Below are 17,648 nucleotides of genomic sequence, written 5' to 3'. Positions count from 1 at the left end.
TGGTGCTCCTGTAAAACGCGGTGACGATGTTGGAGGGTGAGGGAGGGTGAGGGAGGAATGCCTCAATCTCCTCAGGAAGTGGGGGCACTGCTGAGGGAGGTGATAGTGAGGGACCAGGTGAGATCGTCCATTCACGCAGCAGACCTCCAGGAGAGAGAGAGAGAGAGAGAGTCCAGGGGGAGTCCAAGATGATCTCACTCTCCCGGTATGATGTTTTATACTTAAGTAAATGATTAACCAGAGTTTTGATTCCTATAATCTGGCGATCCCCAACCACCGGGCCGCAAAGCATGTGCTACCGGGCCGCGAGGAAACGATACGAGTCAGCTGCACCTTTTCCTCATTCCCTGTTACACACTGTTGGACTTGAACACAGGGTTGCCAACTGTCCCGTATCAACCGGGACATCCCGTATATTGGGCTAAATTGGTTTGTCCCATATGGGACCACCCCTGTCCTGTATTTCCCCCGCTAAGGTAGAGCGTTCCTATGAAACCTTACATGTCAAAATGGCGTGAAGCGAAGAAGCAATTACCGTTAAGTTACATGGGGAAAATTTTTGAGCGTTCCCAGACCCAAAAAATAACCAAACAAATCATAGCAAATAATACATAAAACCAAAAATAAATAACACTAACATATAGTAAAAGCAGGAATGATATGATAAATACACAGCCTATATAAAGTAGAAATAATGTGTGTACAGTGTAGTCGGGAAGATGAAGGCAAAACTGATTTGTGGGGGAGAAAATCGGCACGCACGCGCACGCGTACGTCACCGGCGCAAGGCTTCATGGTCATTGTAGTCTCCCCTGGGGTAAAGTGTCCCGGGATTTGACTGCTATTTCTCTTTCTTCAAATTTTTTAAATTAATTTTTCCAAAGTTATAAACAAACTAACAAGGTTGATACAAAGAGCTTGGAATAATCTTATCGTTAATAAACATAATACAGAAAAGATTTCAGATAACACAGCTATAATAGACTTCCAAACACATGTTGTAATTAATCATAAAGAAAAAAAGAAATAAAAAAAAACAAAGAAAAACCCCCCAAAAAAAGAAAAAAAAAGAACTAGATACTAAACCTAAAAAAGCAAACGGAGACTGCTACTTTTGTCCCTTATTTGGGAGTGGGAAAGTTGGCGACCCTAACTGTAAAAGACATGGTGAGGTGAGTTTAACCCTACTTGAACAGCAGCCCCCCCCACCCCCGGTCGGCCGGTCCGCAAGAATATTGTCAATATTAAACCAGTCCGCGGTGCAAAAAAGGTTGGGGACCCCTGCTATAATCGGCACTGAACCTCAGCACTTAAATATGGGGGCCAGGGTAACCATTGTCCTTTCCACAGCCAGCTGTAAGACGGGGGGGGGGTTCAATTCCCACCACTGTCCTTATTGAGTTTGTACGTTCTCCCCGTGACCGCGTGGGTTTCCTCCGGGTGCCCTGGTTTCCTCCCACTGTCCAAAGACGTACGGGTTAGCATTTGCGGGTTGGAGGCAAGCGATGTTGGCGCTGGATGGCGACACTTGCAAACGCTAACCCGCACGTCTTTGGGAGCGTCAGTTGCCCCTCAGCACAGTCCTTGGACTGTGTTCGGTTATTATTGCAAACGGTGCCTCTCGCTGTTTCGAGGTGACAGATAAAGCCTTTATTTAGATCCTTTAATCTTTATTCAAGCAAATTTAGAGGATGACAGATTTACAACGGTCAACACGAACCGACTAGCAAGAACCCCTTTGGGTATTCAGACAGCCAGACTCCCAAAGTAGACACCATTTTTGTTACAGTGGCTCCATCAGTAACCCACCCAGCAGGGTATCAGACACAAAACGCTGGAGGAACTCAGCAGGTCAGGCAGCGTCGATGGAGCGGAATAGACGGTCGACGTTTCGGGCCGAGACAACGTCCCCCGGGAATGGAACGGGGGACGATGGCAGGAAAAGAAGTTAAGAAGCTGGGAGGTGATAAGTGGAAAGGTGGAAGAGCTGAAGAAGAAGGAATCTGATTGGAGAGGAGAGCGGCCCATGGGGGTGGGGGGAAGAGAAGGAGGAGGGGCATCAGCGGGCGGTGATGGGCAGGTGAGGACAAGCGGTAATGGGGAGGGTCAGAGGGGAGAGGAGGGGAATATTACTGGAGTTTGGAGAAATTGATGTTCATACTATCAGGTTGGAGGCTACCCAGATAGAGTATGATGAGTTGTTCCTCCAACCTGAGAGGGGCCTCATCGTAGAAGTTAAATTGTGGACAGGTTTTATTCTTTTTTGTTTGGCGTGTGCGTGCGCGTCCGTGATGGTGTCTTTTTCATGGCTTTTTTTACAAGGCGCGGAGCGAGAGAGAGAGGCTGTGATGCACGCCATGCCTCACACAGACACTTTTCGCAAGTGTTTTTCCCTTCTATTTTACGCGGTCGCGTCGCGACCTCGACGCTCAACCCGGCACGGATGGAAAGCGTACTCGGGAGCGGACCCGGACTGGTTTCGAACCCAGGAACCTCCGCTCCCGCGTCCGGCGCTGATGTCGTTGCGCCACCAGCCGGCCCGTACAGGTTTTATTCTTTGAAGAATAAAAGTGGCTCTCAGTCAATTTAATCTGTAATTGTTAGTCGTAACTCCAGAATGATCCCCAAAAACCCCAAACCGTTTTTAGGTACATCTGTACACCTCGTTAATGCAGATATCTCATCAGCCAATCACGTGGCAGCGACTCAATGCATCAAAGCATGTCGACACGGTCAAGAGGTTCAGCTGTTGCTCAGACCAGACATCAGAATGGGGAAGAAATGTGATCGAAGTGACTTTGACCATAGTGGTTGGGAGTATCTCAGAAACTGCTGACCTCCTGGGATTTTCACACTCTAGAGTTTACAGAGAATGGTTTGAAAAGCAAAAAAAAAACCAAAAAAAATCCAGCGAGCGGCCGCTCTGTGGGTGAAAACGCCTTGTCAGTGAGAGAGGCCGGGGGGAATGGCCAGACTGGTGGAAGGCGACAGCAGCTCCAATAACCACCCGTTACAACAGTGGTGAGCAGAAGAGCATCTCTGAACGCACAACACGTCGAACCGTGAAGTGGACAGGCTACAGCAGCCCATTGCTACCTAGTACTGGAAAGGGGTACCTAATAAAGTGGCCATTGAGTGTTCCTGCCACCATATGCTACTTGGGATTAATTTTGTTTTGCTCTGCTATAAATGCCTGTAAGAATATGAATCCTGGGGCAGCACAGTGGATTCTGGTTAATTTGGCCATCGGTTAATTATGGCAGCACATATACGTATATAGTGTGTGTGTATAAAGAGAGAAAATTGCTGGGATCGTCTTTGTTTGGGACACCATGCCTCTTAATTGGGACAGGAGACTGGCCCCGAACCGGTTCTAACTGGCTTCGGTCTTGTGTATTCATGTGGCCGCCAGGCACTACACCGTGATTACAGTTTTTAAACCGCACCAGTTGCCTATGTTTGTCCTCAAAAAGCAGTGATCCCGTGTTGCCGACAGTCGCTGAGAAATAAGCAGAAGGAGAATTCAGGACTGTTCTGCTCGCTGGCGGTTTCAAGCATTCAGGCTTGAAGATGCCAGAAACGGGCTGGACTGAAAATGAAACTACAGCGGCGGGCAAAAGTTTGGGCACCCTGGTCAAATTTTCAGTTACAGTGAATAGCTAAGCAAGTAAAAGATGACCTGATTTCCAAAAGGTATGAAAGTTAAAGATGACCCATTTCTTTAACGTTTTAAGCAAGATTACTTTTTTTATTTCCATCCTTTACAGTTTCAAAATAACAAAAAAGGAAAAGGGCCTGAAGCAAAAGTTTGGGCACCCTGCATGGTCAGTACTTAGTAACACCCCCTTTGGCAATTATCACTCTAAAATTGTACAAAACAGAAATAAGGCGCTAATCTTGCTTAAAATGTTGAAAAGAGTGTTTCATCTTTAACTTTACGACTTTTGGAGATCAGTTTATCTTCTACTCACTTAACTATTCACAGTAACAGAAATTTTGACCAGGAGTGCCCAAACTTTCTGCATGCCACTGTATTCTACTACTTCAACAAGTTGGGAACTATGAAGAATTTGAAGGTATCGGCAATCACCTTGAATGTTGCAATGAGAACGAAGATTAGGAGGGTGCAGTCATTGTATGAAGGCAGTCCGTTATCTGCTGCCTATGCTGATTTTGTTCATTTACAGTCAATCAAAAGAACAGGGCAGAAGATGTCCACAATGGTGGTTAAGTTTTTGCAAGCCCACTCTGTGGCCTGAACTGCCTCCAGTGTGGCAGGAAGTTAGTTCGCAGGGTCAGGGCGAGGCGGCAGATCACGAACAAATAGCACTGTTTGTCCGTGGTTGGCCAGCCCACTGCGTGTTAAACTGGGGGAAGACTTGCCCAGCTGTTGTGCTGTGCTATTTATAAATCTTTGGTCATTTATAGTAATTTTATGAGTTTTCTCTGCCCTGCTGCCGCAAAAAAAAATCAAACAGATTTCTCGTCCCGTAAGTCGATGTTAATAAATCTGATTCTGAACCAGTCAGATCTCCCTAAACCCACAGGGTATTTTGCTTGTCTGACCAATCAGATCTATTTACCATTTAAGAGACTCTTAGATACGATCATTGCAGTGAGAAAATGAAGGGTTATGGACAGTGTGGGAGGGAACCCAGCTACTTAACCCTAGCTTAACCACAGGACAATTTACAATGACCAATTAACCTACTAACCCGTACGTCTTTGGAAACCAGGCACATGGAGGGAACCCACGTGGAACATACAAACTTCTTCCAGAGGACGCTGGAGTTGAACTCCGAACTCTGACGTCCTGAGCTGTGATCGTGTCGGGCTGACCGCTGTCCCAAGTAAAGCAAATCTTTTTGGGACAGGTTCAGAGCAGGATCTTGGTGGGCATGGATGAGTCAGGCCGAATGGCCTGTGTAACCGGACGACACTCGCCACAGGACAGAACCAGTCTTGGGGAATCTCTTCCGGACTGCGTCTAGTCCTCCCTTAAACGAAGGGTCACGCACAAAACGCTGGAGGAGCTCGGCGGTCCGGGAGGCGTCTGTGAAAAAGAATGAACAGTCGGCGTTTTGGACCGAGACCCCTTCAGCAGGACTGTGCCCAATGGGCTCCAGCCCGAAACGTCGACCGCTTGCACTTTTCCGTAGATGTTGCCGGACCTGCCCGGTTCCTGCAGCGTTTTGTGTGTGACCCCTTTGGATTTACAGCGTCTGCAGACTTAATCATGTTTTCGTTTGAAACAAAGAGTCCCGGGTCGGACTGGGATCCGTCACCGGGCCGGGGTCGGACTGGGATCAGTCACTGGGGTCGGACTCGGATCCGTCACTGGGGTCTGACTGAGATCCGTCACTGGGCCGGGGTTGGACTCGGATCCGTCACTGGGGTCTGACTGAGATCCGTCACTGGGCTGGGGTTGGACCGGGATCCGTCACTGGGCCGGGGTTGGACCGGGATCCGTCACTGGGGTCTGACTGGGATCCGTCACTGGGGTCTGACTGGGATCCGTCACTTGGATCAGACTGGGATCCGTCACTGGGTCGGGGTCGGACTGGGATCTGTCACTGGGCCGGGGTCGGACCGGGATCCGTCACTGGGCCGGGGTCGGACTGGGATCCGACACTGGGGTTGGATTGGGATCTGTCACCGGGCCAGGGTCTGACTGGGATCTGTCACTGGACCGGGATCCGTCACTGGGCCGGGGTCAGACTGGGATCCGTCACTGGGCCGGGGTCTGACTGGGATCCGTCACTGGGCCGGGGTCGGACCGGGATCCGTCACCGGGCCAGGGCCGGACCGGGATCCGTCACTGGGGCCGGGATCTGACTATTCTTTGTTCTGTCTGACTTTTCCCCAGGGTGGAAATGGCTCACACAAGGGCCATAATTTTGTGATTGGAGGAAAGTATAGAGAGTGGAGGGTATGGTGGTCGAGGCAGATACATTAGGGACATTTAGAAGACTCTTTGATAGGCAAATGGATGATAGAAACGTGGAGGGGGATGTGGGAGGGAAGGGTTAGATTGGGCTTGGAGTAGATTAAAGGGTAAGCACAACATTGGTGGCCGAAGGGCCTGTGCTGTGATGTTCTATGACACGAGCAGCCGTCAGCCGTGTGTTCCAGTATCGGTTGGGGTGGGAACTGCGCCTGTGTAATGTGATACAGTGCAAAGGCCACTGGGCAAGAGGCGAGGCTACGACCCCAGCAAGCGGCCTCTCATAAAGGTACAGGACGGCTCCTTTGCCGTATCTGAGTCACACGTTCCCGTCCCGTACCAAACATCGCTCGGCCTGCCGTGCTCGCGCTACAGCGTTCGTCCAGAAGCTGGGTTGAGACCACCCCCAGGAAATTTCAGCAGGAGAGACCATTCGGCCCCCTGAGTTGGTGTCAGAAACCCACTCCGTCCCACTCCATCATAATTCTGAAAATTATCTATATTTATTTACTGCGCGGAATAGGCCCTTCTCGCCTTTCGAGCTGCCCGCCCAGCGATCCCCCTGATTTAATCCTAACCCAATCACGGCTAAACCTCACTCAAGTGACAGGCAAGGGACAGAAAGAGCATCGGGACGGGGTGTGGTTGAGGGAATAAACTGTAGATTTTCATCCTCCCTCCTGAGTCTATGTTATTTCCTTCAAGACCCCCCGGTGGACTGCTTTTCTGGCAAACGTAGAAGTTCCAGGTCATAATTCCTCATTACAGGAAGGCCGTGGAAGCTTCAGAGGGGGTGTAGAGGAGATTCACCAGGACGCTGCCTGGATTAGAGAGCGCGTCTTACGAGGAGAGGTTGAGCGAGCGAGAACTTTTCTGTTTGGTGAGGAGGAGGATGAGAGCTGACTTGACAGAGGGGCACGAGATGATAAGAGGCACAGATCGAGTGGACAGCCGGAGGGTGGAAATAGCTGGGGGCATAACTTTAAGGGGATTAGAGGAAAGTATGGGGGGGGGTGTGTGAGATAGTTTTTCTTATACACAGTAGTGGGTGCTGGGGTGTGGGCCGATAGATTAAGGGCACTCAAGTGACTGTTAGACACATAGATGGAGGGCTATGTGGGAGGGAAGGGTTGGATTGATCTTGGGGTAGGTTAAAAGGTCAGCACAACATTGTGGGCCGGAAGGCCTGCACTGTGAGGTAATGGTCTTGTGTTCTCCCTCTCGTGCGACGCTGTGGAACAGAGCGAGGGCTGAAATTGCACAATTGTTCGAGGGAGGATGTTAGGCAAGTCAGTTCAATGCACGAAAGGATTAGTGCGTGTCCTTCCCATGGGGCATTGGGGCAGAACTAGGCCTTTCAGCCCGTCGAGCCATTCCATCGTGGCTGATTTACTACCCCTCCCAACCCCACTCTCCTGCCTTCTCCCCACAACCTCTGAGGCCCTGGCTAATCAAGAACCTGTCAACCTCTGCTTTAAATATACCCAAATGAGTTGGTTTCCACAGCCGTCTGTGGTAACGAATTCCACAGATTCACTGCCCCGTGGCTGAAGAAATCCCTCCTCATCTCTGTCCCTCTATTCTGAGGCTGTGCCCTCTGGTCCAAGACACCCCCCCGCCCCCCCCGACTACTGGAAACATCCTTCCCATGTCTGCTGTATCTGGGCCTTTCAGTATTTGATAGTTTCCAGTCAGATTCGCCCCCCACCCCACCCTCATTCTTCTAAACTCCAGCCGTTACAGGCCCAGAGCCATCAAACAAACACTCCACATACGTTAACCCTTTCATCCCCGGGATCATTCTCAAAAAGTTTCTCTGTCGAGCCGTCCTGTTAATGGTAGAGCCTCCCACATGAGGCTCCCTCCGTTGGCGGGAGTCGACCACAGACGTTGGGTCCCAGCGCTCGAGATACGCCAGCCCGGGGCAGTTACGATACGGGGAGCGAGCTGTTGCCCGCGTAGGGAGCTCCCCCTCTCCACGCATCTGACGAGCCCAAAAGGAACGGCAGAGAGACCAACACGGTTTGGCATCAGCGGCGTCGCAAGAGTTGCCAGTCAGCGTCGAACTCAACATTGGACCCCAGCTCCGGATTTTTTCCCGCGGGGTTCACTCCCGAAGCCTCCCCCCACGAGCGCGTACGGCCGCAAGGCAGCGGAGGTTCGAGATCAGAGTTTTCCTTCTCCCAGATGAGCTGCCAGCCGGCCGGGTCGTCAGCTCCGGACTTCGGTGCGAGTGGTTCCGGGTTCGAATCCGGCCGGCTCCTTGTGCGCTCTCCATCCCTGCCGGGTTGGATGTCGAGCTAGCAACTCGGCCTCGTTAAAAAAAAAACAAACAGTCAAACGCTACGGAAGCTGGGGGGAAAATGCCACCCAATGCGCGGGTCGAAAAGAAACAACCAGGGGGCCTGCCAGCCACGGCTGACGAGCCCCATCTACCCGAAGCGACGGGTTTTAAGGCGCCAGTAACCCACTTCTGTCGGTAGAAACGGTCCCGCCAGGCTGAGCGGCTAAGCCAGACGTGAAGGCCAGGAACTCGACCTGGTTGTCAGAGGCGATTTGAGACGCACGCACGCCATTGGGAGCATTTAATCGATAGCGGGAGCTTCAACAACCTTAAGGAGGCTCGAGGTCCTGGGAAGTAAAGAGGCCCAGGATCCGGAACGTTGGAAAAGTGTTAACTGTATAGAGTTGTTGATGGATGAATGGGTAAGGAAAGCCTCTTGTGCGGCCTTTCCAAAGCCTCCACACTGCCCCGGAAGCAAGGGGGAGTGATTAAGGGAGAGTCTCGAGGGGCTGGGTGAGTCGGAAATAGAGCAGTGGAAAAATTGGGAAGCCGTCCCCTTTGGTGCGGAGCCCTTGATTAATGGTGTCGGTCCATGGCCAAAAAAAAATGTTTAGAGGGAACAAAAGGCTTGAAAAGAGAGAGGGGGGTAGTTCTGATGTCCGAAAGGATGTTGGTGTGTAGTGCATCAAGCTGTGCAGATAGTCTGCCGGACTTTGTTGCAGGAGGCTTTGAACGCAGGACTAAGTTGGTCTTAAGGTCCATCTGTGAGACCACACTGGGAGTATCGTTCCGGCTTTTGGGAGGCTCTGGCCTCTCCCCCCCCCCCGCCCCCCCCAGTTCTGACGATAGATCTTGACCCGAAGCGTCGACCATTTATTCCTTTCCTGACCTGCTGAGTTCCCTCCTGCGTTTTGACAATAGACAACAGGTGCAGGAGTAGGCCATTCGGCCCTTCGAGCCAGCACCGCCATTCACTGTGATCATGGCTGATCATCCACAATCAGTATCCCATTCCTGCCTTCTCCCCATAACCTTTGATTCCGCTATCTTTAAGAGCTCTATCCATCTCTTTCTTGAAAGCATCCAGAGACTTGGCCTCCACAGCCTTCTGGGGCAGAGCATTCCACATATCCACCACTCTCTGGGTGAAAAAGTTTTTCCTCAACTCTGTTCTAAATGGCCTACCCCTTATTCTTAAGCTGTGGCCTCTGGTTCTGGACTCCCCCATCAGCGGGAACATGCTTCCTGCCTCTAGCCTGTCCAATCCCTTAATAATCTTATATGTTTCAATCAGATCCCCTCTCATCCTTCTAAATTCCGGTGTATACAAGCCCAGTTGCTCCAATCTTGACATATGACAGTCCCGCCATCCCGGGAATTAACCTTGTGAACCTACGCTGCACTCCCTCAATAGCAAGAATGTCCTTCCTCAGATTTGGAGACCAAAACTGTTTTGTGTGTGTTCCTCCGGATTTCCAGCGTCTGCAGAACCTCTTGCGTTCAACGTTTGGATGAACGAGAGACGTCGGCTTTATTACATCGAAACATGCGGTGGAGTGTGTCCGGATCGGATCGGCGAGGATTACGCTGGGCTGGTGGGGGGGCTGACAGCAGCGTAGCGTGCCTGCAGCTCGTTAACCCCAACCGGTACGTCTTGGGAGGAAACCGGAGCACCCGGAGGAAACCCACGCGGTCACGGGGAGAACGTACAAACTCCTCGCGGGCAGCGGTGGGAATTAAACCTCAATCAGTGATGGCTGTGTTTGGGAGTGTTCTGCCAGTCCTGCTGAAGGGCCTCGGCCCAAAACGTCGACCATTTATCTTTTCCATGGATGCTGCCTGGCCTGCTGAGTTCCTCCGGCATTTTGTGTCTGTGTGTGTGTGTGTGTGTTGCTCTGGATTTCCAGCGTCTGTAGATTTTCTCTTGTTTGTGGTTGGGAGTATTGTTGGCGCTTTTAGTCACCTCGTCTGAGGAAGGATTTGTTTGAGAGCTGATTAATCACTGCTTCCTTTGTTTGGAAGTCCCAGCAGCTCATGGCAATGTGTGTCCTGATCCCCTTAAACCTGCCAATTCACTGGGAACTTTATCTTGCCACCGAGATTAAAAGTGGTTTTAAAATGTCGTTAGGAGCCCTCTGCGTTAGTCTGGATGGTTGTACAGCCTAGAAACAGGCCCTTCGGCCCATCTGGGCCGTGCTGACCAAGATATCTCAGCTCGTCTCAGTTGGCCACATTAGGCCTGGATCCCTTTAAACATTGAGTGAAGGCGGGATGTTTGAGTACAGGAAGTGGGACGTTATGTTGAAGTTGTGTAAGACACTAGTGAGGCCCAATTTGGGGTACTGTGTGCAGTTTTGGTTATCTACCTACAGGGAAGATTTAAGCAAGGTTGAAAGAGTACAGAGAAATTTTACAAGGATGTATCCAGGTCTTATAGGGAAAGATTGAATAGGTTAGGACTTTATTTCTTGAAACGTAGAAGATTGAGGGGAGATTTGACAGAGGTATACAAAATTATGCCTGGTATAGATAGGGTAAATGCAAGCAGGCTTTTTCCACTGAGGTTGGGTGGGACTACAACCAGAGGTCATGGGTTAAGGGTGAAAGGCTAAAGGGAATGTGAGGGGAAACTGTGAAATGAGCTGCCCTCACAAGTGGTGGATGTGAGCTCGATCTCAATGTTTAAGAGAAGTTTGGATGGGTACATGGATGGGAGGGGTACGGAGGGGTACGGAGGGGTGTGGTCCTGAGGTAGATTGATGGGAGGAGGCAGTTTAAATGGCTTCGGTATGGTCTAGATGGGCTGAATGGCCTGTTTCTGTGCTGTACTTTGCCACGACTCGGCCTGCGTTGGGCCAAAATCCCTCAGGTCTAAGCCCTTCCCTATCCTTGTACCTGTCCAACCGTCTTGTAAATGGTGTTCGTTGGAAGATAAAGATTTGAAGGTTTATCTGTCATAGGTACATCGAAACAGGCGGTGAAGTGCGCTATTTGCGTCAGCGGCTCACACATTCCGACGTTTCTAGCGCCGACGTAGCACGGCCACATCTTCCTTACCCTAACCTGGCACGTGGGAGGAAACTGGAGCACCCGGAGGAAACCCGCGCGGCCACGGAGAGGACGTACGGCCACCTTACAGGCAGCGGCGGGAATCGAACCCCGATCGCCAGCGCTGTAAAGTGTTAATGCTGACGGCTAGGCTACCGTCCCGCCCTGTACCAACCACAGCCCTGGCAGCTCGCTCCATGTACTGACCTCCCTCGGGGTGACAGAACTGCCAGTCGGGTCCCGACTAATTCCTTCCCCTCCCACCTTAAACTTGTGCCCTCTGGCTCCTGATTCCCCAACCCTCGGAGAAAGACTGTGAGGGTTCTTGCTGTCTGTGGGAATTCACACTGTCTACACCCTTCATGTTCTTATCAGAATAATTGACGTATGTTGTGAAATTTGTTTTGCAGCAGGAGTACAGACCAATATATTAAAATTGCTATAAATTACAGTAAGATATATATATATATATGACCAAAGTTCAAAGTAATTTTTCTCACAATGCATATAGGTCACCGCATACAACCCTGAGATTCATTTGCCTGTGGGCATCCTCAGCAAATCTCGTTGTCATTCTGGAGACGTGCATTTCTCAGCTCCTTTGTCTCTTCCTCTCTCCTCCTCCTGTGTCTGTTTTTGTCATTCTGGAGACGTGCAGTCCTTTCATCCCCCGTCTCTTCATCTCTTCTGCTGTTTGTTGTTTGTCTCTCTGATCCTGGAGTCATGCATTCCTCTCCTCCTCTGTCTCTTCCTCTCTCATCTTTTTTTGTCCTGACTCTTTGATCCTGGAGTCGTGCGGCCCCGGCCTCATCCGATTCTTCTTCTCTCCCTCTCCGTGCCGCTTCCCGGCGACGTTTGGCGTCATTCTTGACCACACGGCATAATTAGGCTGACCATTTTTTTTTACCCCAATGCTGGTTAGAAGATATGAAGCAGTAACACCAAAGGATTCTGATTATCGTTGATGATGTGGTTGATGCTGTCCTAAATGGTCGTGATATAGTCACCGCTGTCCTTTGACTGCACCAAAGGGTTTTATGGGTGTCTGGAAGTACATCATTACAATAAGATTTAGTTATCTCCTATTGATGAGTAGCAGTTAGATCTGTCCCAATCCTGCACATAGTCATAGTCAGAGTCATACTTTATTGATCCCGAGGGAAATTGGGTTTCATTACAGTTGCACCAACCAAGAATAGAGTATAGATATAGCAATATAAAACCATAAATAATTAAATAATAATATGTAAATTATGCCGGGAAATAAGTCCAGGACCAGCCTATTGGCTCAGGGTGTCTGACCCTCCAAGGGAGGAGTTGTAAAGTTTGATGGCCACAGGCAGGAATGACTTCCTATGACGCTCAGTGTTGCATCTTGGTGGAATGAGTCTCTGGCTGAATGTACTCCTGTGCCCAGCCAGTACATTATGTAGTGATTTGTGACCCCTCGAAATAGAGCTGCCCTGCCCTTTTGTTCCGGTAGGTGGCGCTGCTGAGGCTGGCCGTGCGCATGAGTCGGGCTGTCGCGTCCCGATTTCCATGATGGCGATCGGCTCTCGGATTAAAAGGGAGCCTGTTGGTATTTAGCAAATGAGCAATTTTATACGAATATATAACCCTGAACTTTGCCTGCATTCTGTATGTTAGTGCATTTTAATTCGATTTAGCCAAAAAAAGTGCCGCTGTAATGCACCGTTTGAGCTAATTGGAGGTCACAAACAGACAAACAGAGCATGAGAGTTTTAGTATTATATAGATAAATATATATTTGAATACTAAATATTTTTTTCAGGCATCCGTTAGTCTTGCGAAACCATGGATCTGCACCTGGAAAGTCTTCACTCTCCAGGGCGCAGGCCTGGGGAAGGTTGTATGGAAGACCGGCAGTTGCCCATGCTGCAGGTCTCCCCTCTCCACAACACCGATGTTGTCCAAGGGAAGGGCACCAGGACCCATACAGCTTGGCACCAGTGTCGTCGCAGAGCAATGTGTGGTTAAGTGCCTTGCTCAAGGACACAACATGCTGCCTCGGCTGGGGCTCGAACTCACAACCTTCAGATCGCTAGTCAAATGCCTTAACCACTTGGCCACGTGCCCATGTACTAAATATATAAAATTAAATAAAGAGCAAGAATAGTGAGGTAGTGTTCATGGGTTCGATGTCCATTCAGGAATCGGATGGCAGAGGGGAAGAAGCTGTTCCTGTATCGTTGAGTCTGTGCCTTCAGGCTCCTGTACCTCCTCCCTGATGGTAGCAATGAGAAGAGGGCGTGTCCTGGGTGGTGGGGGTCCTTAATGTCCTCGACGCTGGGCAGGCTGGTGCCCACGCTGGTGCCAGCCGGGTTTGAAACCCTCTGCCGCTTTTTCTTACCCTGTGCAGTGGCCGCCCCTCCGCGCCAGTCGGTGATGCGACCAGCCAGGATGCTCTCCACGGTAGAGATCTGCCGGAACGGTAAGCGGGCACGCGCGGACCTCCATCTTATTTATGAGCCGATGCGGGCAGCGTTCCAGACCACAGCACACAGAGTTCGCCACGCAACCGATCGGTGGTGGGGCCTTCTTCTGAGCCTGACAGGCCGCTGGGGTGCCTCCTTCGTAATTACATCAACAAGATGGGCCCAGGGTAGATCTTCAGAGATATTGGCACCCAGGATCTTGAAACCGCTCACCCTTCCCACTGCTGACCCCCTCGATGAGGACCTCTTTAAGGTCACTCCTCAGTCTCCTGCACTCTATTGGGGTAAAGTCCTGACCTCCCCCTGCCACCCTGCCCCTCGGAAAATAATTTTTGAATCTCTTCTGCACTTTCCGCAGCTTAAAGGCACCCCCCCCCCCCCCAGGGTGACCCAGGGCAGATTAGGCTCTGTGGCTCAGAAAGGAAGCGGGGGAGAGAGGGGAGCGGTGTTGAGAAGGGTGTCGATGGTTGGAGGAGATTCCGTGGATGTGTCGGACACTCCCGGTTGCCCAGGTGCCAGGCTCAGGGACGCCTTGTATTGGGTCCACGGCATTCTGAAGGGGAGTTGGGGGCAGCCAGAGGTTGTGGGTCTGGAAGTCACAGCCCATAGGTCAAACCCTAAAAGTCCAAAGTTGGAGGCCTGGGGTCTGAGAGACCGGGGACAGGGACTGGAGGCCCTGAGGCGGCCTGTCCCGGGGTCTGAGAGACTGGGGACAGGGACTGGAGGCCCTGAGGTGGCCTGTCCCGGGGTTGGAGGCCAGGAGTCTGAGAGTTCGGGGACAGGGACTGGAGGCCCTGAGGCAGCCTGTCCCAGGTTTGGTGCCCGGTATCTGAGAGTCCGGGGACAGGGACTGGAGGCCTTGAGGCAGCCTGTCCCGAGGTTAGAGGGCTTTTTGTGAGTGGGGGGGGAGGAAGAACAGTTTGCCTTGTTGCTGCCTGTGTTGTTCTGCTGAATATTGTGGGCGTACTACGTAGGGGCTGGATTACGCGGGCCACGCTTGCCGGCTGCCCCCAGCACATCTTTTGGTTTGCGTCGACAGTTAACGCAGACGACGCGTTTCACCGTATGCTTCGCTGCACACTACAGCACAGAAACAGGCCCTTCGACCCGTCTAGTGCGTGCTGAACTGCTATTCTGCCCAGTCCCCTCGATCTGCACCTGCCCATCCATGTACCTATCCAAACTTAATCGTGAATGCTGAAATTGGACCCACCACTCTCGCCCCACCCTCTTGAGTAGAGATGTTCCCCTTGAACAGCTCACCTTTCACCCTTGACCCACGACCTCTTGTTGGAGTCTCACCCACCCTCGGTGGAGGAAGCCTGCCTGTAAATACCCTATCTATACCCCTCATAATCTTGTATGCCTCTTGCCAAACCTCCGCTCTTTCCCCCTGCGCTCCAGGCAACAAAGATTCGAAGTGAATTTATTGTCGAAGCGCGTCTGTGCGACCATGTGATTCATTTTCTTGCGGGCGTTCACGGTAAATCCAAAGAAACAATAGTGTCAGTGGAAAACTACACACGACAAAGAATGGACGAACACCCAACGTGCAAAAGGTAACAAACTTGGACAATGCAAAGGAAAAAAGAACAAAGTAATAATAAATAAATAAAGCAATAAATATCGAGAGCCCTCCTGTTGAAGGGTGGGCACGTGGCCAAGTGGTTAAGGCGTTGGACTAGCGTCCTGAAGGTCGTGAGTTCGAGCCCCAGCCGAGGCAACGTGTTGTGTCCTTGAGCAAGGCACTTAATCACACATTGCTCTGCGACGACACCGGTGCCAAGCTGTATGGGTCCTAATGCCCTTCCCTTGGACAACATCGGTGTCGTGGAGAGGGGAGACTTGCAGCATGGACAACTGCCGGTCTTCCATACAACCTTGCCCAGGCCTGCGCCTTGGAGAGTGAAGACTTTCCAGGCGCAGATCCACGGTCTCGCAAGACTAGCGGATGCCTTTTTTTAAAATATCGAGAACTTGAGGTGACGAGCCCTTAGGTTGTGGGAACCCTTCAGTGATGGGGGCAAGTGAAGTTGTCCCCTCTTGTACAAGAACCTGATGGTTGAGGGGTTGTAACTGTCCCTGAACCTGGTGGTGCGAGTCCTGAGGCTCCTGTACCTTCTTCCTGATGACAGCAGCGAGAAGAGAGCGTGGCCTGGGTGGCGGGGTTCCCTGATGGCGGACTGTACCCGCGATGGACTGGGCTGTAGCCGCTCCCTTTTGTAGGATTTTCCGTTCAAGGGCATTGGCGTTCCCACGCCAGGCCATGGCGCAGCCAGTCTCTGCCACGTGTCTATAGAGGTTTGTCAAAGTTTTAGATGTTACGCTGAATCTCCATGAGCTTGGTATGTGCCCAGTCTTGTCGATATCTTTCCTGTAGGAATGATATGGTACCGTGTGACCAGAACAGTGCATGGTACTCCAAATCAGGCCTCACCGACGCCTTAAACAGTTTCAACGTTATCTGATCATGACTCTTAAGTAACCCTGAACCTGAGAGAGACGGGAGTGCGCGGCTGACTGTCTCCGTGGTAACCAGTGGGGCAGCTGTCTCCTCCAGCCCGCGAGGTGTGGCGTGACTCAGCGCGTTACCAGGGGCTGAAAGCAGCGTTTGAGCTGATTCACCCAAATCTGGCTGCTGGAGCTCAGCCGAGCCACAATCAGCCGTGACGCCCACGAGAAGGAATGTAGATTCAAGAGAATTTGGGGGAAAAGAAAATCTCCCCCCGCCGCCCCCAAAATCCTCAGGACTGAAGGATTAGAGTATTTTGCAGAGGTAAAAAGTGTCGCCCATGCCCTCATTCCCCTGAGACACGGAACGAGGCCGCCCCATGCTCAGATTTGTTTACCACGTGTACATTGAAACACACGGTGAAGTGTACCATTTGCGTCTAAGAGCCAACACAACCCGAGGATGGGCTGGGGGAGGCCCGCAAATGTCACCGCACACTCTCCGGCGACAACATGGCACATCCGCCAAGCTCGCTGGACTAGCGCCAGCGGCGGCTGTAACAAAACGAACCCCTTTCCCCTCCCGCCTGCTCACTCAGGCACACAGGCCTCCGGCCTCAGGGCAGGCCGGCTCCAGGCCTCGACTTCCAGCCTGTAGGCCCGGACTCTCGGACTCCCAGGCATCAGGCCTTCAACCTCCAGTGTCTGGCCCGGGCTCGCAGACTCGCGCAAACCGCCGACCTTTGGATGTGCTCTGGGGGCTTTGCACTTCAGGCCTTGACCTCTGGATATTGACCTCAGGACTTGCACTTTGACCTCTGGGCCTTGACTTTTGGATTCATACAGACCTCCAACCCCTGGACCTGCTGATCTGGGGGGGTGGGGGGGGAATGGAGGAGGTAACCAGCCCTAGTGCCTCCTGTACGTGCAGGCCTCTGACCCCCAGGTCCCCAATCAGTCCTATTTCCCTCTGAGGGCGATTAAAGCACCCCCCCCAACAGCTCGTATCGTCGCGATGTGCGTGAGACACGCAACTCGTGCATGTGTGTGCAGGCGCTCACATACAGAGTCACTCCCTCCCTCCCATATACGCACTCTCTCTCTCACATACAGACACGATGCCGGGAGCCGCTGGGGATAGAACCCAGGTCTCTGTAGCATACACGATGGGCTGAATAGCCTGTTTGTTTACTGTGTACGCCCTGCCCCTCAGCTGGCACTCGAGAGGGGGATGGGGGTAAGGTCTGGAGAGCCAGGGATGTGGTGGGGGAGTGCTTCCGCCGGGAAGGCGGAACAGGCCGCGGGATTCACGCCTGCCCGTGTCGCGTGAATCCGACGCGGACCTCGGGGGGAAAAATCCTTCGTTTCAAAGCCTGCGGCAGCCCGTACAGCCTAGGAAAGTGGCCGATCGGCCCGTCAGGTCCCTGCTGGCCATTTGCATCGATTCCATTTTATTTCCCCCCCC

The 17,648-nt window shown here is 51.8% G+C and overlaps 1 protein-coding gene across 1 annotated transcript in view; it reads left to right on the top strand.

The window, feature by feature from the left end:
* The window catches only part of LOC134339687 (1-phosphatidylinositol 4,5-bisphosphate phosphodiesterase beta-3-like), a 149,476-nt gene that overhangs the window by 70,735 nt on the left and 61,093 nt on the right, over window positions 1–17,648 (top strand). The gene's annotated exons all lie outside the window — the stretch shown is intronic.

The sequence above is a fragment of the Mobula hypostoma genome, chromosome 30 (assembly GCF_963921235.1).
Source record: "Mobula hypostoma chromosome 30, sMobHyp1.1, whole genome shotgun sequence".
In the NCBI taxonomy this organism is placed as follows: Eukaryota; Metazoa; Chordata; class Chondrichthyes; order Myliobatiformes; family Myliobatidae; genus Mobula; species Mobula hypostoma.
This window is presented reverse-complemented; position numbering and strand designations above follow the sequence as displayed.